We start from the raw sequence: 26,324 nt of genomic DNA, 5'->3' as shown, positions 1-26,324 counted from the left end.
AACAATCCCAGCATTCCCTGTCCCCGTTGGACTGATCATTATTTAAGTAAAAGATAACAAGTGATGATGAACATGAAGAGACGATGAAACCCCGTTACCGTAGTGGAATGTAAATGGCATGACCACTGCAAAACTCAATCTATGGTTTCCTCAAAAAACAAACAAACAAAAAAACTAGAACCTCCTTATGACCCATTACACCACTCCTGAGAGGAAACATGCCCACCATGTTTACTGTGGCGCAGTTGCCCTTTATGGATTCCAACGAGGTGTTCTTCAGCAGAGGAGCGAATAAAGCGAAGGTGTTAGACACACAGTAAGCTTAGTCCTGCCGAGAGGAAGAGCGGAATTATGCTATTTCCAAGAAAAATGGTTAGAATGGAAGATCATCCGAGCAAGCCAAGGAAGGCAGACACAGGAGGCGAAAATGGCATGCTCTCGCCTATCTGGAGCTGCACGTGCACGCACACACGCACGAAAATGATATAAAATAAATGGGGAGTCCGTGAAAGAAAGGAGGAGCAGGAGGAGGGCGGGAGGAGAGAGGAGTGATTATGAGCCAAGTATATGATGTTTTATCAGAAACATCAGTTCGAAACCCTGAAACTTGCTTAAGTGAAGACTCCTCCACATAAAAGGAAGATTAAATAAAGATAAATAAAATGTTACGATGCCCTTAAAAGAAAAAGGTCACAAAGACACAGAATGCAGAGACAATCAGTCCTTTCAAATAAACTTCAAGTATGCAAAAACAACAACAACAACAACAAAAATATTACTCTATTTTCTTTAGTCACACAACAAATTCTGGAGTTTGTTTTCAGAACGGAGGCCCTGCATAGGTGAGTTAACAACTCCCATCGCTGTTGGTACTGGAGAACATGTCTTCTATTTTATGCTTAAACTTGTTAACTGTGGCAGCCTGGAGGCAGGAAACATAATAATTATCTCTGTCTTACTCCCGACACACCTTCCTTTTATTTATCTTTTTTTTTTAAAGTCTGGATGAAACTCTAGCCAGGGCAGCTCTTCCCCTGATTGTCAAGCTTTCCAGTAATCACATCAGAAGGGTTTTCTTTTCTTTTCCAACATGTGGGCAATTTTCATTATTTCGGCGCAGCAGTGACCTTTGGAATTCCAGGATCATTTTCTCTCCCCTTCCTGGTGCCCCCCATAAGAAACCCAGAAGCGCAAACATCTGAGGCGCTTCTCTGCGTCTTCACATCTGCTGGCACAGAAGACGAAGGCCACTGTGGTGGATTTACAACAGCAGGTGTTGAGCTGAGGGGGCGATGAGCCCGCTGGGTTTGAGAGATGGGCAGAAACAAGGCTTAATTCTTAGTTTCCGGGCTGTTTGGAAACACTTGGGAAACAAAGTACATCTGTGAGCACAGAGCTCACAACGAGAAGCTGTGGTAAGCAGTTACCATGTGAAGCCACATAGGACTTTGCTTCCCAAGTCCTGCATTTTATATCAAATTTTCCTCTCCAATGGCTCATTCTTTCCAACCAGAGTTATAGCTCCCCGAGACACGTAGAATCCACAAAATATTATTTCCAGGGTAGCTTGCTTCTCCTTCTATCTAGTTTCCAACTCACGACACAGCTCTGATACCCATACACAGAGACAGAGTGGGGCTTCTTTCCAAGGTTGATTAACTCAGCGGAAGTCATTGGCCAGGAACAATGCGAGAATGTGAAACGCCATCTATATTATCTGCCGTACAAAAGTCTCTGAAATCATTGCTTTTCCTTTGCTCGCTGGTAGTAACGACTCTAAATTACAGAAACAATGGAAGCACTGTGTTTAACCCAAAATATCACTGAGATCCATTTTAGGAAAATCTGTTTCTTTCAAATTTTCTCAGAGAAGTACATAGTGTTGCAGGGTGCGCTGTTATCTGCCGGTGTAAATGGTATAAATGGATAATTGCTTAAATGCGGCTTCTTTTAGAGGGAGTTAGAGGACTTTACAAAAGCATCCAACTGTGCTTGCCGTACAGGTGAGCCTTTTCCAAGCAAATAATTTGACTTAAGGGATTGTTAGAAACTTTTCTTATCTCTTTTATCTGGGCAATAATTGCTAGATTTCTAATCTGCTTTTTTAAAAAACCAGTTGGGGTTTGGTTTCTCCACAGTATCTTCAAAGTCAGAAGATATTTAATGGGAAGGCTAGTGAGAGTGTTAATGATAAATGGTCCTCTTTATCTGAGTACCAAGAGCTATTACCTTTACCACTCTCTGGCAGAGAAGTCCACAGTCGTGACTTTCCCCCAAGGCTTTACAATAAACAATCCGTAAGTGTTCCATAGATTCTTCTCCAATCAAAATCTTCAGTCTGTCAGCCTTACTAATTTTGACGAAGTAATTTGCAACTTAAGTGCCCTGCAGTACTGTGGGTGATGGGAAACCCACCCTTTCTCTAGATGGGGGGCGGGGATGTCTGTGAGGACCAGCTTCCCTGCTTCCGGTGAAAGCCATTGTTCTCTTTCGAAGCCTCTGATGCTTGCTTACCCATCACATTCATGCTTAAACTTTCAAATGTGGACTGTCTATCTACTGCAGATTACCGAGAATTTACATCAGATTCCAGGAGGATTTTGCCTAGAAGCTATGAATGCCTTCATATTCAAACTTGTTTTTCACACTTATAAACATGGTTTTTAATACACCAAATGATCACTAAAGTATTTTATCTCTCCATCTGGAGTTTAGCTGACCTTGCTAGCCACCAAGAGAGTATATTCCACCACTGGCAAAGAGAACCAGTAGGAATGCAGGGGTATCAGTAGGAACCCCACATCCCCTTACCTTTCTGGCCACTAGAGAGAAAACACATTTAAGGAGAATGTCTGATGAACGCTCGTGCTATCTCCTTCCAAGAACAAAAGCCACATGAGGACAGACACATGGATAAGCCAATTCATGTACCATAATTCTGTCTGCCAGTTGACATTCACATGGAAACATGCTTTGTTTGATGTTTGGTTGGTTTGGCTTTTCAAGCCAAGGTCTCTCTGCATAGCCTTGTCTGTCCTGGAACTTACTCTATTGACCCTGCTGGCTCTGAACTCAGAGATCTATCTGCCTCTGTCTCCCAAGTGCTGGGATTAAAGGTGTAAGCCATCACCGCCCTGGGGAAACGTGTATTTTAAAATGATTTCCCAAATATTTGTTTTAGCTTTGCTTCACTACTGTTTTGTGGTATGACCAAGGATAGGGGGTGAGAGGTGACAGAGTCACATGATGAACTCTGGGAAATCCCAGGAGACGAGACTCCAGAGGCCAGCATCAGATCAGGGTGCAGATCTGAGTTTTGCCCTGCCCACAAGCTTATATACAGTGTGTGAAGCAATCCCAAGCCCCTAAGTCCTTAGCCAATCGTATCTAGCCACACTGTCACGGTGATCCAATGAAAGCACTTCTTAATGAGGTAATTCAGAAGGAAGGGGCGGGGGTATCTCCACCTGAGAGGAGTTCAGTGAAGACAGGCCACTGCCTTGGCCTCGGTACCTCTTTGCTGTCTGACCCATGTCCCGGGAGCCATCTTAGATCTAATGCCCTGTACTGCAGATCAGGACTCTCTCCAAGGAGTCGCTGGAGTCTGTGGCACCTTGCTCTCCACCCCTCTTTGTCCTTCACAAGGTCGCCTTCCACATCCCCTACACTGTAGAACCAGTAGAAACGCTCCTCTTTGTTTCACTGGACATCTCCCTTCTGCCTACTGCTTCCGTGTTGATGTGAGTTCTTTTGTCTTCCCTGGCTCTGAAAGCCATGCGGCAAACATGCGTACACATAAAATTATTCTACAGACGGACATAGGAAAGGAGGAGAGGGAAGCAATAAATCAGGGAGAAAGTGAGGGGAAGGGAAGAAGAGAGGAAGGGAAAGAGGCTGATTAGTTTCCAGGTATCCCGGACCTCTGTTACAGCACCGGCTGCCCTTTATTAACAGCCACGTAAGAGACACAGAGACAGACCACTTAGTTGAGCCTGTCCTTGAATCATGACTCACAGAAACTGTGGGAACATTTGTTTTAAGCCACAAATTTTTGGCTATTTTACAATATTCACTATTTTACAATATCCAGAACAGACGCTGTGCCTATATTAAAGAAGGAACAGCCAGTGCTGTTGTTTTTCTGAAACCTTTGAAAGGGTTAAAAATTACTGTATATATGTATCTATTGTGAAAGAGCGTGTGGGTGTATCGTGTTGCACGTATGGAGGCCAGAGGGTTTGCAGGAATTGGTTCTCTCCTTCAATCATGTGGGACCTGGGGATTGAACTTACTTCGGCAGACTTGTCGGTAAGTACCTCGGAGCCACCTCACTGATCCTCAGAAACTTCTACGATCCGTGACAATAAGAAGTGAAGGACTAATAAACTCATCACCAAGACACTGCTTTCCATTGCTCCTTTTACTTGAATTCGTCTCATAGAAAGAACGGGGACAGTAACCCTACCGGGTTCATGCAGGATCAGCTCTGGTGGTTTATACCCACCGAACAACATCATGATCATAGCATGAAGATTTTTTTCCATGCTGGGTTCGGAATTTGTCGAAATGACTCTTGCATGCACTCTCTCAAGCTGTAGACACATCGTCACCTTCTGGAAGTAAGAGTAAAACAGCCTTGTGTTACCTCTCACTAACAATAATAATCTTTGCAAAGTCCGTTTTTCTTGTTGGTGTTGTCTTATTTATGTTGGACATGCTTATCTTTGTGAAGGTGAATATGCTGTCTTTCCATTTAAAGTGGTACCCACGTCTGACGTGGAGCAGCATGTACTCAATATACACGACTCTCATGTATACAGCTATTGTAAGATGGGCAGTTTTCATATTTAAAGGATTCTGCCTTCCTTTTCCTCCTCCTCTCTCTCCTCTTCCTTCACCTCCTCCTCCTTTTCTTCTTCCTTTTGCATTTAGCACTTTGCAAAGGTTAGGTACAGGGTAAAAGAAGAAGTAATACAAAGGTAATGATTTGGTTTGGTTTTAAGGTAAGGTCTTATTATATAGCTCTGCCTGTCCTAGAACATACTATGCAGAACAGGCCGGCCTCAAGCTCACACGCCTGCCTCTGCCTCCCTGGTGCTGGGATTGAAGTCGTGAACCACCACATCCAGCATTAAGTTCATTTTTTTCATCTATAAAGATTTCTACAATGAATATGCTGCCAGAGAGTCTGCCGTGCTGGGGTAACGGCGGTTATTAAATGTCCCGTGTTGTTGGCAGCATCTAAACTGGTAGCAACTAAAATCAGGCAGTGATGTTCAGTTTTGTAGGCTTCGCTCTGATTCTGAAAAATTGCTAAACCAGTGACGTTAAGAAATTGAACGTTTGTGAGTCATCCAGCAAAAACCCAAGTGTCCCAGTTCATCCTAACTAGTCTACCTGAAGAGTTCAGGAAGCATGGGAACAAGCTTCCCTGTACAGAAAATCAGAATTTCGAACTCTTTTCACTTCCCTTGGACACTGGTTATTATAGGCCTCCCCTAGCTGTCTGTGGATTATTATCCATAGCTCTCAAATCTACCTCCAAGGTGGCAGGCTTTTCCCTGCCTTCACCGAATGTTTGTCCTTTCAGAGGCAGCTCAGGAACTTCCTACTACTCTACTGCTCTTTTAGGTAGCCAAGGCCTAACTCGCATGTATCACATAAGGCCTGATTCACTTCCTCTGCTGAACGTGTGATCAGCACAAGCTGCTCCCATCCAACCTGCCTACAGTTTTGGCAGACCTTAAAAACATTACGATTCCAAGATACGCCATCAGCTTAATATCTGATCTCATTAAGCTAGGCTGCTTTCTAAGCACAATGTAAACAAGGTAGGATTATTAACCGCTTCCCTGAGTCAGACGATGTAATTAACAACAGCTAGTTGTTAAACTTAGATGTCTGTCTGCACTGTGCTTAGATTTCACTGTATCCTGCGCCGTCGCTGAGCGTGAAAAGGATTCTGCTTCCTTCATAGCTGTGAAAGAAACTACAGAGGAAAAGATTTACTCTTCTCTCTCACGTATTTACACTCATGTCTTCAGAGGCATGAACAGGAAATTCTTAAAGGGAAAAAAAATCCACTGGTTTTTTTTAAGGTGTTATTCATTAATTTTGTGTGTTTTTCTCCAGTATTAAACAGAAAGAGTTTATATTAAATTTCAGCTATGTGAAATAGAATGAAACATATTTGTTACAAATATTTACTTAGATAATTAACTTTTTATGTTGTCTGCGTTAGCAACAACTGAGCTTAAGGCTGATTTTTTTTTCTCTTTTTCTAACAAAGAAAAATTGAAAACCGGCTCTTTTCAGAGTGTGCCTGGATTTGTCTTGGGTTTTCCACAGTAAACTACTATTTGTCTTTATAAACTATTCTACCTTGAGCAAAATCTAAACCTGGGTCAGGTCTGTGATATGAACAAGAAGGGAAGACAGAGGAGAAGCAGCAAGTGCACGCTGACCTACTTAGAGTCCTGTTGCTTTGATTTGGAAAAAGACTGGAGTAAATTAGCCCTTTTTCAAAGCGACATGAAAGTCTCTGTTTGACATCAGGCTTTGTTGCTATCTTCATAAGACCTTTAGAAGCAAACTATGCGCTTGACTAGCTGTGTACTATATACACGTACCCTCTTGTCCTCTAGTCTCGGACTTCAGTCTCTACATGGGCTTCCAGAAATTCATGAACTTGGCTTTCCAGGAATGACGTCAGACAGGGAAGTCTGACTTACGATGGTGGGCTGCAAAATGCTCTGTGTTAATTAAGGCTGTTGACTATCCAGGAAGGGACATTGGCTCATCTTAATCATGTGACAAAATAGAAATTAAGTATTCAAGAAACAGGTCATTGCTAGAAAAGGCTAAAATCCTCTCCTGTCCATTTAATGACATATACTCGTGTAGCCCCTTTGTGACATGTACCCTTGACCTTGTAGTATATAGTCCTAGAAAAGACCAAAAGAGCCATTCCCCAGATACAACCAAATTCATTTCTTATAGCAATGCAGCTACTAGTAACATTCTCACCTGACACGTGATAGTCCTTGGCCATCAGGATTTCCTATACTGTTGTTGTACAATGGCCTTACCTCTGTCTGATATAGAACAAAGGAAGGATGTGTCTTTCGTAAGGGGTGAACATCTTCAGTCTCCTCGTGTTTCAGGAACACATAACTGATGTTTCTTTTCTTTCTTTCTTTTTTTTTTAAAGGAGGGAACAGTTTATACTGAAATTTTATGCAAATTTCTTCAGAAATTGTTTTCCCTCCCTAAGAGTTTCCTGAGTTACTGCCTTCTGCCCATTTTAAATGCTGAGTTTGGCACAGAAAACATTTAAGAAAATGACAGAAAAATGAGCGTCATCAGCAACTTCAAAGTGAGGCCATACAATTCAGAATTTGTTACCCAAGTCTTCCAGGACTAAGCCACACATGGAGGTATTTTTCCCCTCATTTCCCAAAGCAGAAAAGAGCTGTGTTGAAGAACACTCCAGCTTATTAATTTTGCAATTGATTATCCTGATTGCATGAAGATTTCAATTGCAAAAACAGGTTTTTAAGGACTAAAAATACAACAATTATGCAGGTTCCTTATTTAAGCGCAGAAGCAACTACAGGTTTTTAAAGCAGCAGACACTTGAGAACGCGGGAAGCATTTGCCCCTTCCTTCACCTGCCTGAAATTTCTTCTCATGTTTTTGAAATAAAAGAGGCCAATGCATGGGAAATGATGGCAATCACACAGTAGTTCAAAAATCTGAAATGAATGATTTGTGGGCACATTATAGATAATTAAACTATGACATTGTCTTGATAAAATATTTGAATGCAATTAAACAGAGCCTGGTCTTCGGAAGGGGAATCAAGAAATCCTCTCTGGGACGTAACAGCCCTCCGGTCCTGAGGTTGTAGCTTCATCAGAGCATCCTCCTGCCTGCTCCGATATGTGAATAATACACAGGGAGCTGACATTTCCAGAAGGATGTTTATCCCTCTGAAGTTCCCAGCGGAAAGCAGGGAGAGAAGAGAAAATGGCATTGTTATTTTTTTTTTCAATGAGAGTGAGGGGAATGTTCACGTCAATAAATGCCAGAAATCAAAATGAAGGAAAGAATGAAATGTTGTGCTCTGTACTCTAAACCTTCTGGCTTCTCCTCAAGAAAGAACATCCCGGAACTGCTTTCACGTGGGCACATGCCTCTAACTAACTTCTGTGGAAGGATGAAGGAGAGGACTATTGACCCGGACTTTAGCTTAATAAACAGAACCATCAGCATGGTACAGTGAAGAGCTTCTCAAACTGACCTGATGCCTGCTGACGGAAATTCCCATCTGCCATGTTTACTAATGGTACCCAGCATTTAGATCTGTCACTGGTGTATATCACATGCTTAAGAAATATATTCAGAAGAATAACTGAACCAGAGGAAACCAATGGGACACATAAAACTGCATATAGCTGGGCTTGGACAAGACCTGGTGATGGTAGGAGAGACTCCAGAGAGCTCCAAGAACCAACGAATCCATATTTGTAACAAGGATTTCAGATGAGTCTTAGCATCAGGAGATGAGTATGTCTGGGTGGTGAAGAGATGAGGAAGTTTACTTGTTAACTAAATCTTTCTTGAAGGTCAGTCATCCTGTAAACCAATGCTTGAGTCCTATATACAAGTCCCAATATAATTTAACCTTTCAAAGTTTTCATTGTCCACTATAGAGTGTATGTGACCATGTTGTGAGGAGTGGTTGGGGTCCTAGGGCAGAATGACAACAACCATTAACTCCTGGTGGGAAAACAAAAGCAGAAGGAATTGGGTTGATGGTTCCTGCTCAGAGTTCACGGTCTAGGAGCTACATACTGAGAGTCTCTACTCAACACCAAACAACCTTCAGGAGGATGACCTTTATCAAAGTGTCGGTAGAGTTTCTACAGACAGACAGTATTCAGAAAACTCTACCAAGTGACAATGGTTAGCAGGCCAAGCAGTTGGCTCTCCAGTGCTCCTCCCCTGCTAATGGGATTAAAATGCTGATACTGCAGACCAGATGTTCTTTCTTTCTGTGGTGTGGATCAGCATGTAAGCGTGGCTGAAGGGAGACACACTACTCTAATTCTCCTGGAAGCTGGGACAGCCATAGGAAGCTAAGGAGAAGAGAATCACACTCACATGTGGGGTTCCCTCTGTACTTTTTTAGTTCACCCTTAAGGATAGGTTTAGGGGTGTGTGTGTGTGTGTGTGTGTGTGTGTGTGTCTATGTGTCTGTGTGTCTGTCTTTGTTTAACAGTCAAGCTGAGTGACTTCTTCACATCTTTTTCACATATGCTAGAAAAACAATGGATTCTATAATTTTTGAGTCAGTCGGGGTTTCTGCTAGACTCACCTGTCACTATTTTCTACCCAAATGACTATCCACACACTCGGGAAGGATGAAGACATACCTTATAATTTCTCTGCCCTTTCCTACCGCACTACCCAATTCCACGCTGCGCAGCCTTCTGTCGATATCTGAAACACTTATACATTTCACCGGAGGAATTGGTACTGAACGGGCATGTTTAAATTGGTTCTTAGGTTTGGTTTCTTGAGGGAGGAAATGGAAAAAGTTAGCCCTGAAGACCTCAGGCGGCTGAGATTTCAGAAGACCAAAGACAAATTCAATTATACTCTCCTGTCCCCACCATTACCTATGCCGTACCAGCTATTTCCAGTGGCTTTGGCTACACTCCGATGCTCTGCTGATATGAATGTCCACAGAGATGAGCAGTGGGGTTTCCCAGAAATTATCTCCATCCTCCCATGTACTTAGAAAGGATGCTAGTGCTCACATCTACAATAAACACAAAAGGATGGGGCCATTACAGCATGCATTCCTGGTCTTGCTGTTCACCTGCCTGTGATTCAAATCATAGGTATCCTCACTACCCACTTCCAAAGCAGAGTCTGAATATTCAAGATGCATGTATAAAATTCAGCTCAGATGACATGGCAATCCCTGCTGAGGAAGCAATATGCACTAGGTGGAAGCCACAGATGCTAAAGGCTCGACATAATACAAATCACCATCCATTGGTTGCCACCGCTTACTGCCCTTTTACTCTAAACTGAGTTCCAGCAAAGGCAGGAGACCCGAAGAACCACTGTCCTTCATGTTAGCTTTCTCTTGAATGCTAAACTCTCGGCAAACTGTCAGCTACAGGGAGGAAGACTCAGTGATCACCTAGCCTCAGCCCTGCTTGAGTTCTTATCTTAGCAGGAGATCAGACTGGGAGTTTCTGGGCTGATAGGGTTAACAATGTCTGAATAGAGGCCGCAGCCACTTCCTAATGATACTTCGCTCTCTAAGGGGTAATATAAGCTCCACCTGTTTTATGAAAATATCTATTGGTTTCATAATTAACTTGCAGCATGATAAATTACCTTAAATTGATTGCATAGACAGCCAGCTGTGTCTTTGTTTACTCCTGGCCCAGTACTAAAGCCAACATGTAGCTATTTTGATTTTAAAAATTATTAAATGTCATTCCCCCAAAACAGTGACTATATCATGTAGGAACTACGAGCAACTAAAGTCTGTTTGAATTGAGGTTATTCTTCACAGAGTTTCCTTATATTCCTTGAATATAAAACATTAGCAACATTAAGGAAATATTGATTTAGATTTTTCACTTTCAGAGACATGAAAATTACCCTAACCGTACTTAGAGAATAGTCTTAGATTTTTCTCAACTACATGTGATTTTGCTGACTCTGGTCTACTTCTTGTCGGCTCTGTTATACATATATATAAAAAAAAAGAACAGAAAAAATCATAAACTAAAATCACATTCATCTATATATATTCATAGAAGTATATGTCTAAAAATGTCACTAACAATATCATAACTTCTGCTCAAGTTACGTAAGTCTGGATAGCACGATAAGAAGCACACCGAAGCTGAACACTTAATTCTCACCACACAGGTAATTAACCTGAAGTAGTACAAGAATTTTCATGTTTCTTTCCTTGATTTTGCCTCAGGTATTAACCACCCAAAAAGTAACAAGCAGCATTTAAGCGTTTCTGGCAAACAGCTGGGCAGAGGTTCACACAATTCAACAAGAACACAACTGACATGACTTCACAGAAAAATGAAAAACCAGTTTGGATTGCTGTTGCAGTTGAGCGCCTGGAGCCATTTGGAGTGCAAAGAATTCCACAGCTAATTAGAAATACCCGGGATTAGGAAGTGGAGTCTGGCGCTGTTTCCCTTCCCGTGAGAGGCTGAAGCTATTCCTAAAGAATCGCTGTGTGTCAGTTTACAAAGGCTTGTCTCCCCGTTGAGTCTGACAACCTTTGGTTCAACAGATTCTAGTCATCACTGAAATTAGACACAAATAAACAGAAAGTGATGTCTTCTGCTCGTCTTTAAATTGTGGACATATGCAAATCTTAGTCCTGAATATGCAAGCCTGTTTTAATTAATGCAAAAGACTATAGAAGTATTAATTAATAACTGATTGGCATTCCTAATGGTCTCAGAATACGAATATTATAATAAAAGCTTTTTTTCATACTATCTGCCTGCATTGACTACTCCATGGAAGGATGATAACAAACTTAACTGATCTCCTTCCTGAATTCGAAATAATTCACACAGGGAGATGCTATGATCTAAGTGTCCCATAAATGTCTTGGCTTCGATCTAAAATCCCTATTGGATCAGGATTAAGAAGGGGGGCACTTGGGGACTAAATCAGGAGAGCTCTAAACTGATCAGTAGATGTGAGGTTATAATGTGGCCAGAATGAACTAGCTTAGGACATTAACCTTTTCTCCCCTCTGCCAAGTGATGATGTGATATTCATCCCTCACAAGATTCGGTACCAAGCTACCTTTGTAGAAGGAGACTCAAGACCATCAGCAGACATCAAACCAGGAGATTCCTAGATGCTGGCATTCTGTGAAAGCTGTGTTCTTCATAAGTGAAATCAGAAGGAATCCACTAACCTGCTGCTCACTAGTCTTAGACAGAAGAATATGAGACTCTCAAAAATCATGACTTTCCAAGAAGACGTAGGTTCAGAACCTAATGTGTTTCACTTTCCTCTTGATCTCTCTTTCAGTGTAGCTTAATTCCTTGGATCTCTGCACAATGGAAACCCAAGGTACGTTGTGTACAAAAATCTCCTGAAACTCTCTGGTGCTTGCAACACACCTCCCACAGACGATGTTAAAGGAATATCTGCCCAATAGCAAGGTGTGGGTTGCTGAATCCATGAAAATCTTTATATTTCAAATACCGTGTCTCTGTAAGCGTCTGTGTGCACACAAATAATGCACATATATTACACTCTCCCCTTGTATATACATGCACATATCTCATATATGTCAGATTTTCATAAAACACCCCAGTTTATAGTCCAACTTCCTACTCAGGAGGACAGTGCTGCCGCTGTATGACACAGGGATCTTTCTGCTTCTTTATCAATATGACAAGAAGCGATTTTGCTTGTATTGGTATCTTTACTTTGAAGTGAAGTGAAACCCTACCGCTTTTATTTTGTTGGTAAAAATCCTTAAGAACCCTCCTATCTTTGACCCCATATGGAGTCCTATAATCTAGTCTCACTTGGGGCACCAGAACCTTTTAGGCCATCACTGCTGAAATTGGTACTGGAAAGGAAAATAATATCTCTCAGGAAAGTCAGAGAGACTAACAGGAAATTGTGTGAGGAGAATATTAGAAAGAGAGAGCTGAGAGGAATTTCTGTATCTTGATTTTATGCTCACTTTGAATGTTAACTCTTTGGGGTTTACAATATTCTGTCTTTCTTTCATTTGATTCACAAAGAAATATAATAGATCTAAGTGATGCATATATGTATTTTATACATATTTATAATTTAAGTGAATTCATATCCCTTGGGATGATAATGCCCCCCCTTCCAAGATCCATGGACAATTTAATAAAATACACAGTGCCAGCCATAGGAAAGCTCACTTGGAACTGTTGGTCATGGGACTCCCCAAAAAAATAGAAGCTATTGCTGTTGGATGCCCCCCAACAACTTGAAGGTATCACCCTACTGCTAAAGATACCCCACACTTCAGACATAGGACTTGAAGGAATCTAGCTGGACCTCTCCTGGAAGCTTCTCTGAGGCCTGGCATTCACAGTACAGAAAAGTGCTGTGCATGCTGGCTAGGGAGAAAAGCAATCCGTAGTCTTAGCCATTTGTAAAGCTTCAGAGCCCCACGAGCTGACCTGGGAAGATACACCCAAGGTACGCAAGAGTAAAGCTTAAATCTCGGCAGAAATTAAGAGGGACTTAAGGTCCATCCTACAGGAGCAAATCCATGCCACAGCCAACTGCCTATGGCTATCAAGGTCATGGACTTTAAGAGGACACTCTACTACTGTCATTGCCTAAGCCAGTATTATTTCTAACTACAGTCTAGATACTTAGTTTTTATACCAAGAAATAAATGTAGCTCCCAGTCATCATTGAAGTAGCTTCTTTTTGAAGCAAATTGAGAAGATTACACATATCTATAACTAGAGGAAATGCAAAGAAAAAATGACTTCTGTTTGTAAACAAAAGGAGTTACATTTATAACCAACTCAGAGGTTTCTTTCTTTCAAAGATTTATTTATTGATTGATTGATTGATTTAGCGTGCTTTGCCTTCATGCACACTAAATCTACACTGAATGGGGAAATCAGATCCCATTACAGATGGTTGTGAGCCACCATGTATTTGCTGAGAATTGAACTCAGGACCTCAGGAAAAACAATCAGTGCTCTTAACTGCTGAGCCATTTCTTCAGCTCCACATTTAAGGAGTTGGATCTATAGAGTCAAAAGTACTTTGGGGGCTGGGAAGGTAGTTCAGTGAGCAAAATGCTTATTGTGCAAACATCAGGACCTGGGTTCGTATCCCCAGCATGCATGTTTTAAAGGGCAACTGTGGATATGCAAAAAGGTAAGTCCAGAGGTGCAAGAGTAGAGACGGGGAGATACTGAGGTTCTCTCATCAGATAATCTCACCCAAATGGTGAGTTCTAGGTTCAGCAAGAGTCCCTGTCTCAAAAATAAAAGATGGAGGCTGGGCAGTGGTGACACACATCTTTAATCCCAGCACCCGGGAGACAGACGCAAGTGGATCTCTTAGAGTTTGAAGCCAGCTTGGTCTACAGAGTGAGCTCCAAGACAGCCAGAACTACACAGTGAAACTCTGTCTTGAAAAGCCAAACAAATGGAAACAAGAAAAAGAAAAAAGTATAGATTGGAAGTGAGGAGACACCCAGTGTTAATGTCTGGTTTAAAGATATGCACACAACAACAACAACAACAACAACAACACACACACACACACACACACACACACACACACACACACCCCGCACACCCAGTGGAGAGGAACTTTATCTCTGAGTCTGATGCAGGGAACAAAAATGGAAGCATATGACATTTTTTCTTATATAAGACATTCCTTGTAAGTACCTCTTTAAAAAACGAAGATGATGCTAAAGAGAAGACTCCATGGTTAAGAACACTTGTTCTTACAGAGGACCTGAGTTTGATTCCTAGAACTCACACAGTGACTCACAATCCATCACAACTCCAGTTCTGAGGGATTCAAGGCCCTCTTCTGGCCTCCAAGGGCACCAGACATGCAAGCGGTACAGAAGGAAAACATTCATAGATGTAAAATAAAATAAATATTTTTATTAATTTTTAAATAAATAAATACCAAAGTATTTCAACTTATTCCCAAGGATGATTAGCTATGACAAAATACTGAAGCATAATTTCTGCTCCTCAAGAATCTGCCTTCTGAGGTCAGCCATGTCCTTCCATTGCTAAGGTAAATTTACTTACACAGGCAATGAACCATTATTTAAATGAAGCAATTACCAGGTAATTAAACAATTATGCAGTAATTTTTTTGAGTAACATTTAGCAAATTTCTAATTTTTAGATTATTTCTGTAGATACTATGTCATCCAGAAGAGTCCAGAATTATTCATCTTACGTAATTGAAATTTGATATCCACTGACAAGAACCTCTCTGTTCTTTGCTCCTTGACTGGAAACTGATAGCCTGCTCTCTCTCACTGTGAGTTTCACAATTGTAGAGTTCTCAGAGATTGGGTACAATATCAAAATAAAGGACTAAAGTTATACATGCTCATCTCATCTCAACCAACTCAGGACAAGTGCAGAACAAGGGTTTGACAGAATTCAACTCCGTTTCACAATAACCAGGATACTATACTTAACCTTGACTGTGGCACTGAATACTAGAAAACATGGGCAAAGTAGCTTCGTCTTCTCATAAACAAATGAGAGCCCTTAATTTTAAAGTCACATGAGTGAAAGTCTTGAAACATTAGGGCACTAACTCACGCTTTTAAAGTTCTAGTTGGCGAGGTAGAAGGACACCTGATCTCCCAAGTGGCCCTGTTGTATCACACTGCCTGAGTTGGCAAGGAATATCCCTCATAACCTTCCGTACCAGAGCTTGGGGAAAGCTTTCGTGTATGAATGTCTCACTTGCATTTCTCAGGAAATTAGGCTATGTTTTCTAAATCTTGAGAAAACTCTGTCAAGAAATCAATAAAACTGGGGAGGAGAAGGGAGGGACTTTAGTATAGACCTAAGAATAAAGTCAAAAGCAGAAACTATAAGCGAGCAGAACCAAGGTCAGGCTTGGCCAACAGCTCTAAGAATCAATAGAAAAACACAAAAGATAACTAGTCGCCATCTAAAGCCATTGTAAGTCTGGCTTCTCTCTGTTGCTAAGTTACCATTAAGTCTTCAGTAAGGGCTAACAGTGAGTCATGCAAGTAAATAAATGTATCAGAGAATATTTATAAAAATAGAATACTGAAAGAAGTCTTGAGTAGTGTTCAGAGAACTAAGTCAGGAAGCAATGTAAATAGCCTATCTTCCTTCTCTGTTTCAGTGCTCCAACACTGACCAGAACCAACTAGTGGAGGAAACCTTTTATTCACCTTATAGCTTATAATTCATCATAGAGAGAAACCATGGCAGGATCTCAAGACAGGAATTGTAAGCAGAGACTGGAGGAACACCTATTACTGACTTGCTACATGTGCTCAATTTGCGTTATTAAATAACCCAGGACCAACTGGCCAGGGGTGGCACTGCCCACAGGGAGCTGGGCCCTCCCATGTCAATCATTAGCCAAGAATATGCTCCATAGGTTTTCCTATAAGTCAGCCTGATAGGGGAGTTTTCTCAATTGAGTTACTGTCTTCCCAGATCCTAGCTTGTATCCAGATGACAAAAAACTAACCAGCAAATTGGCACTTATAAAAACTGTTGATTCTCTGTGATGGGGAGAGATAGGATATTGTTTGAGTACTGAACAATAATATTCCTTGGCATCATAATAGCACTTAAATATTGGCTGTAGACAAAAAGTTATTTATAAATACTATTAAAATGATTACTTGTCAAACAAGAGTTTTAGGTGCTCATAAAAATATACAAAGAATATGAACGGCATCAGAAGTAGTTCAAAGACAAAAGCAATTTATGATTCCAATAATTTCTGAGAATTTATGAGGCTTTTGAGCTTTTCCTTCCCATTTACTAAGGATTATGATCATGTTGGAATTTAGAGGTTCCATATTTAGGTCATGGATTAACATTCTAATTGTGAGAGCTTTAGGAAGAAAAAAAGAATATGTTTCCTTACACTGTACTATGATCCTACTTGTTTAAAATTTTACAAAAATAATATAATTTAATGAATACTTTATGTTTATAATAATGAATTTCATGACATTTTCATGTATGTATATAATATATATGTATGTATATATGTTGATACATATATACATATGCATGTATGTATATCATATATTTATGATATATGTCATTATGCCTTACCTTTATTAGACTCTGGTCTCAACCTTGTTTCTCTAGTGAACATATGATTAAATTTAAATTTTACATACAGGGGAAAACATGGCTCTTTGATCTATCTCACCCTATTGGATTCCCTCTAGTGCTCTTGCCGCCCATGCATCTCTCCTTCATTTTTATTTCCTATACACACAAACATTCTAAAATATTTAAATCCAGATTCTACATGTGTTAGAAAACATACTTTTACCTTTGTGAGTCTGGCTTACTTTGCTGAACATGGTGATCTCTATTTCTATCCGTTTCCCTGCAAGTTACATAAAGTCATTTTTGTGACTGAGTAAAACTCCATTGTGAATATACCTTCTTTTCTTTACCTACTTGTCTAGTGATGGATGTCTTGTCTGCTTTCAAGGAGAGCTTCCTTTTTATGTTTTTGTTAGCACACATTAATTGTACACAATAATGACTTTTCATGCATGCATATATCTTGGTCACGTTCAGTTCCTTCACCCTTTGTCCTCCCATTGTCACTGCTCACTTTCCTCTTGCCAATGGGACCTCCTGCTTTCATGACACAATGAGCTCCATTAGAGTTGCTTACAAAACATGAGCCTAGACATTATTTACAAGACTGGAGGCTTTTACCAGTGGCTACAGCACCAAAAACAAACAAACAAGTTTCTCCCTCCCTAACCAATCATTAGCTGCCTAGGTAAATATTTAAGAAGACTTTGAGACCCCTACCCTGTGACAGGATGTCCACAAGCCCAAGCTTCTGAACTTACAGCTACTATGAAGAAGTCAAGAATGTAACTTTTATATCATGCCCAGGAGATTCCAGAACACTCCACTCCTTTCCCCAGCTCTTATATTCTGTCACTTTCCAACTCTGCCATGCCCTCTGAGCTTTGGATTGTCATCAATAGTTAATAATAATTTTAAGAAATTACTTTTAGATGCAAAGATTAAGAATAATTAGATGAATTCAAAGTCTTTGTTTTGGTTTTCTGTTTTTTTTTTTTTAATTGTTCCTATGAGAAATGCAGAAAAGTAAGTACCTGGAGTCTTGGGAAAGAATTCACTAAATGGATGAAAGAATTCATCAGTATAAAATGGCTGACTCTGAAACTATAGTCCATTAACATTCTGGATTCTGACACAGACTGGCTATGTAGACGAAACCTGACTGAAGATAACTTTGTTCCACACATTTAATTTTGAGAATATCATGTCATACTAAAGACATGCCTTTTTTTATTCTTTCTGCCTTTCTTAAGCGAACATGATTTTCTCAACAATTTCTGAACAGATCATTTCTTTAAACTATATAGGAATCTGTCCAGTCATATAGATTCTACCCTAAAGGATGCTGATAAAGACATTGCTGACCTTCAGTATGCTTTTGAAAGCAATATATAAGTACTTTGCTCTTTGTCTTAGAGTGTTTGCAAATAGGAAACACTCTGTGGAGCTAAACTACCAGAACATGTATAAAATCATGTATCAGATTTCATAATTAAAACATGAGCCACTAGCATGTTTTCCACACCTAGTTAGTAGTCTGTATCTACTAATGTGCAGAATCATATGATATATAGAGGATTCAGAAACAAACAAGAAATGGTCCCCAAGTTTAAGAAAGTTTAAGAGTCCCATGGGATAGGAGAGGTACCAGTTCTAGACTTTTAAAATAGAATGGCTTCCTAGCTCCCAGTTCTTCAGAGGAGCATGGGAGAAGTAGAGAAGGCATTTAAGACGGAGTGCTGGAAATGAACACCAATGTAGGAAGCGGCTAGGGTATGAGAAGACTAGAGAGAGCAGCAAGACCAAAGCCAAACAGGCAGAAATGTGTTTTCAAATAGCAAATGTTAGAACTTTCTAGTCCCTGGGAAGACTCTAGAAACGAAGGAAGAAAGCACATTTGGCCTGTATGATAATTAACAGTTACCTAGATAGCTCAGTCTATACTTGACTGATTTTCACAGACTCAACAATCCCTCCATTTACGAGACCCATTGGTATCTCAAACTAACTCTTTGTTCAACTCCTATGTTAATTACCTTCATTCTAAAATGGAATTTTCTTTTTTTCTTGCCAAGAAGGGAATGACTTCACTCTTGCCTCTCTTTCCTTTTGATTTCTTCCACTTATGTTTTTGTAGATACATAGACACACCCTTTAAGCCAAGGTTTCAATGAAAAAAACTAACCCATCCAGTTAGAACATTGTCCATGGCGACGCTAGTATGGAGACAGTGCCTTCTTATTGCTCAACAGGGTGAGACTTTGAAAAAGGCTTGGGCATGTGCGTGGAGCCAATGTGTCTGGCTTCAGCCACCTCCTTCTCTCCCATTGCCAAAGAAGCAGAAGAAAAGGAACCATCTCCTTATTGTTCTCTTGCATAAGCAGGCCTGCAGCCCAGGAGGAATCTAAGCATTTTATATGATCTGCTAGGAAAGGGTGGGGTTCCTGTCTCAAAATCCCTGCTCTTAAAAACTGGGGAAATAAGGCCCTCCCTGCCAACTAACTAATATAAAGGGGAAATACTGGCCTGCAAGCCTGTTGCCTGCTGCTAGTGCAAAAGGATTCTAGAACACTTTACTGCTTGTATAGACAGTTGGAGGAAATGCAAACCACCCATGACTACTTGAAGATGGGAACTCCACGCCATACTACCAAGCCTCAAGAAGCTACCTCATTCCTCGGTTGACGAGATGCACACAATTGAGTTCTTTTGAATCTAGCATCATAGACATTGAGACATATTTTTGTAGTGTAGTTTATGATGACATTTACGAGCTATGTATGCCTCATAGAAATCTTTCAAGGTGAATGAAGATAATCCAACAGATGGGCAAACTAAAATGTGAGGTACCTCAGAACAGGCGCCAGCAAGCTAAAGCCCAAGAAAGGGAGAAACAGACAAAAAAAATTATTCAACAAATACAACTCCTAAGGGAGGGATGTATATTTTTGAGTAGGAGTAGAAAATTATAGTTAGGAACATAAGTATGGGGAAGCAATAAAAATAAGAGAGAATCGAAGCTGAAACCACCTTCAGTGTGCAGCCAATTCAAAGCAGGCATCCATGGATTCTAGGGGTATCACACATCCTCCTTAGCCCATTTCACTTGTAAGGAAACTGCTTATAAAAAATCCGAAAGCCAAGCGTAAGTCCAAAGATATTAGCTATACACACAGAGAGAGTTCAACTTCAGTCAAAGAACTGATACAGGCTAAAGGTCAGACCTTTAAGAGCCCAAGGTATCCCTTGTGTTTGCAGGCATCACCCGACTTGATTGGATAGTGGCATTTCTATCAGTGAGTGAGCACTATTGGGGCCTTTTGTTTGTTTTTCTGTAAGTTCTTGAAAATGAAAACTCAGATATACAATATATGATGAGATTCTGGGTTAAAAAAATCTATTTTCCATTAAAACTTTTAAGCTGTTGTTCAAATTCCTGAGAAAGATAATTGTTTTAAACAAATTACTTCTGAAGACAGAATAAGCAACATCTCTGAGACAAGGCCAGGAATGTTTTACTTCATTTTCTTTTAAATCACAGATGTTTTTCTCTCTTATACAAACCTGGCTTCAACCCTGTTTACCATTGTTGAGGTAGAGAAAGGTTGCAATAGCACAGGAGAAAACAAATACACAAAAACAGTGGCAACCTGGTCAAATGCTGTCACCATGATGACTGCAGTCAAGAGGAAACTTCAAGAGCCAGGTTCTGCTGTGGAAATCTTAGCTCTCGTTGTTCTGTCACGTCTGCGTCCTCCTCTTAGCGCACTCTTCCTTTGTCGTCATTCAGCTTTGCTTGTTTCCCTGGGAATGGCCTGGAAGCAGAGACTCAGAGCTGTCCTGGATCTGACTTTGCATCCCAACCTTCAAGGCAGAGAGCTCGGACTTTTTTCCTTTTCTTCAGTATCTTGAAGATTTCTGATACAATCTATTTTAAATGATAAAGGCTATCCTGAGGGCAGAAACACCATATTAAAACATATGACGAAGGTGTGGTAAAAGGCCAAGCATGCAGGAGGCTCCAGGTTCAATCTCCAGTACCTACTTCCAATTCATGTTTTAAATATAGACATATATAAATACGATATATAATGCTTACTCATATGCATTTACACATACATGTGAATAGTGAATGGTGACTAGCACTATGATTCATTCAGCCACCCAAAAGAACTCAGTCATCACCCTTGACTTTTCTCTTCCTCTTCTTTCCCAAGTAACCGAGAGCAGGGCCAGCCAATCCTTTCTTCCATTCTAAAAACGGTTGCTTCACCTCAGGTTACAGCTCCCATCCCTGGTCTCAGGCTAGCCTAATGTATCTCCATGCTTCCAGCAAATTTTGATAACAACAATTTCCATCATACACTTTCCTGTCCTTGTGCCTCCAGGAACCTGGGGGATGTCAAGGTGTGTTGTCACCTGGCCTAGCACACCTAACCTATCGCTGTCTTCCCTGCCTTGTCCAATTTCTGTCTCAACCTTGATTCTTTTTTACATTCTCCCGTAATCTATCTATTCCAGGCACACTAGCATTTGCATTCGCAAATAGTAGAGTGGTTATTATTTGTGATTTAAGTGCAGGTTCTTTTTGAACACTGTCCTGAAATCTCTTCCTCAGCCCACTTAGTAGATATTGAGAACTCTTTCAAATGCCTAACAAAGCATTCTATATCTAGCTCAATTCTGTGGATAAGGATGGCCTATGAGACCCTTCATCATAAAGGTAGATATTTTGGCTTTATAACCCTAATAAAATACAGAATATTTAGTAAAGTACCTTAAGTTATGATACAAAGGTAAGCATGAATAAACTCAAATGCCCAGCACAGTGTCAAATGTGTAGTCAGCTCAATGAGTATTAATTTGGCTTCTGTTCCTTCAAACCAAATCCAGAATGAAGGGATTTCTAAAATAACCATTTTCTGTGAGAAATGCTTGAATCTGTAGCCATCTTGAACATGCCTAATCTTGTTTGATCTCAGAAGCCAAGCGGAGTCAGGTCTGGTAAGTACTTCGATAGGAAGAATGTTGTAAAATTTTATGTCCCTTCTCTACACCGTGTAACGGTCTGTTTCCTATTACTCTCCCTTCCCACATCTACATGTCCATCCCGCATCCCACAGATCCCTAGTGTCTCAATGACACTGAGCCCACCCGCACTTCCATGGAGCTTCTGAATTTATCCAGACATACTTGGGGAGTTTCGTAGAATACAAATGCCTATACCCCACACTCTCAGAAAGACTATGGTGACAGTCATTTTCACAAACAGTCCCCAAAGCAATCCAGCAGTCCTGCAAGCATTACAAACTACGACTCACATGTCAAAGTTGTAAAGAACGAAAGGAAATGACTGCTGGACCATGCCTCCTACCCAGGCCCACTCAGCAGTAAGCCAGAAACTGTTGTTGCCAAGAAGGAAGCAAAAGGGATACCTGTTTTACATACATACTTATGTATACCTTGTGTTTTTCCAAAACAGTTTAGAGCACCAATGGATAACACCATTCAGTTAACAACCGGGAAGCTATGGAACCTTGCCAAGTCCTACTTCCACCAGATGGCCAGCTGCCCTAGCTTCTCTTCCTTTGCTGTCATGAAATACCCTGAAACAAAGCTACCCACTGGAGAGTTTATTGGAACTCACACACAGTTCCAGGTTACAGCCCATCATAGCACATAGTGGCAGAAGCTTAAGGGAGCTGGTCACATCCAGAGTCGAGGACAGAGAGAGAATAAAGGCACGCATGCTACCCAGATCACTTGCACCAGTCTTACATAGCCCAAGGCCTAACCCAATAGGTTGAGGCCACTCATACTGAGCTGGACCTTCCTATGTCAATTACCTTAATCAAGGCAATACTAATCTGGCAGGACAACCTGCTCTAGATGACCCCTCTTTGAGACTCTTTTCTCAGGTGATTCTAGATTGTGTCAAGTTGACAATTAAAACTAACAATCCCTGCAACCCTTCCTGAATATTAAATAAAGAATCTGCAGTTTTTGGATGTATTTTGGGACTACCTTGTCCTGATCTTCTTCAAGGTGCAACTTGTGGTTGTAGGTGTAGCAGATTGCGTGTTAAACTGTCTTTCTGAGACACCACTTACACTCACATGATGCTATGCAATGAAAGGTATTAGAATGAGGAATAGGAGAGAGAGAGAGAGAGAGAGAGAGACAGAGAGACAGAGAGACAGAGAGACAGAGAGACAGAGAGAGAGACAGAGAGAGAGACAGAGAGAGAGACAGAGAGAGAGAGAGCTGTTCGTGTTTGTGTTTGTGTGTTATGCATATGTGCGTGAGTACATGCATATGAAGGCCAGATATCAATGCCCAACTACCTTCTGCTATCATTCTCCACTTTATATTTTTGAAGCTGAACAATTCAGCAAGGCCAGATAACCAGTAAACTCCAAGGATTCTCCTGTCTCTGCATCACCAATCCTGATACTACAAGTCCCCACTATGACCAGTTTTTATGTGAGTGTGGGAGACTTGAACTCAGGACCTCATGCTAATGTGCTCTGAGCCATCTCCATAGTCCCAGAAGGAGGTAATGCCAGTGTATTTGGTCCATGGTTTCTTTTTTATTTTTATTAGTGTTTTGGGGGTTTCATATTTAATAATGTTCACCCTTCTTCTCTAACTCTTCCAAGATCCACTCCCTTCCCTACACATCTAATTTTGTGTCCTTTTATTTTTAACCCTTCAAGAATACTTTGTACTACCCAGATCTACTGGGATGTTTGCTCATCCATTGGAATGTGGTGGGTAGGGACTACACTCTTAAAGAAAACTATCTTTCTCCTCCCAGCAGCTAACAGTTATCAATAGTTCCATAACCGGGGTAGATTATATGGTCAACATTCTCTTTTTTAATTGATATGGCACCAAATTCACTACATTTATTTTTTAAAAAGTGATCAAAGCTTTGCTTCAACTACCTGTGGTCTAGGAATCAACTCTAATTTGCTACATAAATTCATAAAGTTGAATTTCTAACATGTTTCAACTTCCCAATTCATTTCCCTTTCAGAGACCTTGCTCAGGGGGTAAAAGACAAGCAGGATCTACTTTGGGGTGGATCTGGAAATCCTACTGCCTAGTCGCTTCTTTTGTCTTCCTTCTCCTAAGGAAACAGATGCACCAGAGACAAAGAAAGATGGCTGTTTGCCCTCTGTGTTAGTTTCAGGAAACCTGGAAAGGAAAAGGATCAGAAAGCCTAGGACAATGTGTCTTCTTGGTTCTTCTCCCTTCCTTTGGCTCTGTGATCTTCGTTTGCTCATGTGACTTCCACAGTTCAGTAGGAAGAGCTCTGTCACAGTGCCTAGAATCCAGAGCAAATGAGATCAGATAGATCTAGCGTGACTGTGGATTCCACCCAATTCCTTTCTCTGAATTCCCAAGGCAGTGCAGATTTAGAATTATTCTTCTTGCCTGGTGACCATGAATCCTAGGCGTCCCCTCAGGGGTCACTCATTTCCTCTACAGCAGAGTATTAATGGAGAAGCAGGGACTATGGGGCTTTGTGCTCAGAAGACTTCCCCTGTGTAGGTAAGCCTTGCTGGTACGTGGGACAAGGATTTACTTTCTTCCCATGAGGATGAGCAATTTCCTCAGAACACTAGCAAAGCTACAGAAGTGAACACAATTGTTCCAGTTCTTTCCAAATCCTTCCGTGCTTAGCAATGGCTTCTTGCTACCACTGTGACACCAGGGAGGAATCCTGTGGGGCTGCACAAATCACCTCCAGTCCTCCTTAAGATGCAGCGACCAGAAAATATTCTTGGAACAACTGCTCTGCTATTTTCCTATGAGGCCATTTTTCCTTGACATACCAATGGTTCCCAACTGATGTGGGAGGGTAAGGAAATATCCTCCCCCAACAGCATCACACCCTGCTATTAGGCCACAAAACAGAGTTGCCTTGTGACTTAGCTTTTTATTAGCCCCACTATTTTTCCAGCCCCATCTCCTAGGACTCTGGCTCTGCTCCAAAAGGGGAGGGGTCAGAGGCAATGGAGGTGTCAGCTTCCTTTGATGCACTTGTTTTAGAAGCTTCTTCTCTGCAGGAATTATTTCCTCATTTAGAAAGCTGTCGCAGAGCACGGGGTTAGCCATAGCTTCCATCTACTTAAGGTCATGAGGCTCTAAACGTTGTACTTGGGCACTCTTTCCTTCCCATGAGGCTTTAATCAGCCTATAGGAGCACTGACTCATTGAAGTATATATTATACATTATTATACATGTACAGTCTGAATCGGCAGTGGATATACAGCTAAGACCCTCATCTCTAGGGTTCTTTCATTCCATCACCCATCAACTCACCATATTATAGTAAAAAATAAGTTCATCCAATCATTCAACAAATACCTATTGGATGTCAAGTACTACAAGGCATTGTCCTGCATGGCTGGGCTATGTCAGCAAATAAAAATCTTTGCTCTGGTGGAGCTTACTCCTGTTGCAACAATGATCACATGGAACGCCCAGGTAAACTAGAGAGTCATTTGTGATGCGTGCTTTAGGCAGTGCCGAACTGAAAAAGGAGACTAGGAGCAAAATGGAGTTGAATAGAGGGATCAAGATAGGAAGGATTCGGGGCTGGGGATTTAGCTCAGTGGTAGAGCGCTTACCTAGGAAGCGCAAGGCCCTGGGTTCGGCCCCCAGCTCCGAAAAAAAGAACCAAAAAAAAAAAAAAAAGATAGGAAGGATTCTGGGTAGAATTTAAACGGATTTTAGACAACGGAGTCAGCCTTTTGGCACACCAGAGACGAGGGAAAATGTTTAATTTGCTGCCAAACACTTAAGCAAGACCATCCTAGACGTAGCAATGAGATTGATATGGATGAAGCAGTGTTGGGAGGCGGACTGCATGGCGTTTTACAGGCCATGCTCAGCCCGCAGGGTGTCTGCTGCTTACAAAGTACATTCTCATCACTTAATTGTTTCAAACTTAGAACTCTATAGCACAAACACTAAATTCAAATATGCTCCAAAGCTCTATCGAGCAAGTCTCAATACAAAATGGAAGTTAGTGCAAATAAGACTTTTAGAAAGTGATTGACCTTTGCCACTTTTCCCCCTCACCCTCTCCTCTCAGGATCCTGGATAGAATCCCCCACCCCTAGTAGACTGTCCACCCCACATCACTAGATTTTCACCACAATTCTAGAGATGGGGTTGCAATTTTGAGAACGTGATGGGATAGCATTTCATGGAAAATACTGCTCATTTTTCAAATTAAGTATTCTATCTGTTACTTTCTACTTGGCTGCCAAAAGAAAAAGTGTCCCCCAGAACTAGACATAGTAGCACACATCTTTAATTCCAGCACTACTTGGAAGACAGAATCAGGTGGATCTCTGTGAGTTGGAGGCCAGCCTGCTCTACATAGTGAGTGCTAGACCATCCAG

General features: G+C 41.0%; 1 pseudogene; it reads left to right on the top strand.

Annotated features, from left to right (window-relative positions):
* Positions 1-218: 218 nt before the first annotated feature.
* Positions 219-26,324, top strand: part of LOC116904459 — a 41,391-nt pseudogene continuing 15,285 nt past the window's right edge.

Source organism: Rattus rattus, chromosome 6 (genome assembly GCF_011064425.1).
Source record: "Rattus rattus isolate New Zealand chromosome 6, Rrattus_CSIRO_v1, whole genome shotgun sequence".
In the NCBI taxonomy this organism is placed as follows: Eukaryota; Metazoa; Chordata; class Mammalia; order Rodentia; family Muridae; genus Rattus; species Rattus rattus.
Note: the sequence above shows the minus strand (reverse complement) of the source record. Positions and strands in the feature narration are given on the sequence as shown.